Genomic DNA, 608 nt, shown 5'->3' with positions numbered 1-608 from the left:
CCATATTCAAGTGGGATAATAAAGCTAATAGAAATGAATTTCACCTACTCAAATGAAGGTGTAGATGGCAACCTAGGCAAAGATGCTTCCAAAGATCTTGACAAAGCATAACCAACCCTCGTTCTTCTATTTCTAGGGACTTTCACCTCTTCACAAGATCTCTTAATCTCAATCCTTTGTTTAAAAGTTTTATCTAAACCTTTCCCTTTACTCAAATCATAATAGGGAGGGTGAGAAAAATTTACCTCCTTAACGCTTTCAAATCCAACGAGAGAAGGTTCTTCATGCTCAAAGGATTCTTCACCACTAAGACTTGATGCTTGATCTTCATCACCAAGGGAACTCAATCCTTGCTCTATCCCATCCAAGTCTTCATATGGAGTATGCCTTGGAAGGTGTGCACTTTCCTCCCTAGCATCAATTTCAATCATCTTGGAGGAGTTTTCTTCAAATCTATGTTCCCATGGAAGCTCCGCATCTCCTAAGTCTTCTACCACTTCTTCCTTGTCTTCAACAATTAAAGCTTCCTTCAATTGTTCCAATACAAAGCAACTTCCCTCATTTCCCACCGGAATTTCCAATCTCTCCTTCATGCTATGTTCTTCATT

The sequence above is a fragment of the Arachis duranensis genome, chromosome 5 (assembly GCF_000817695.3).
Source record: "Arachis duranensis cultivar V14167 chromosome 5, aradu.V14167.gnm2.J7QH, whole genome shotgun sequence".
NCBI classification, from domain to species: Eukaryota; Viridiplantae; Streptophyta; class Magnoliopsida; order Fabales; family Fabaceae; genus Arachis; species Arachis duranensis.
The sequence above is the reverse complement of the archived record's forward strand: the minus strand, read 5'-3'. Positions refer to the sequence as shown.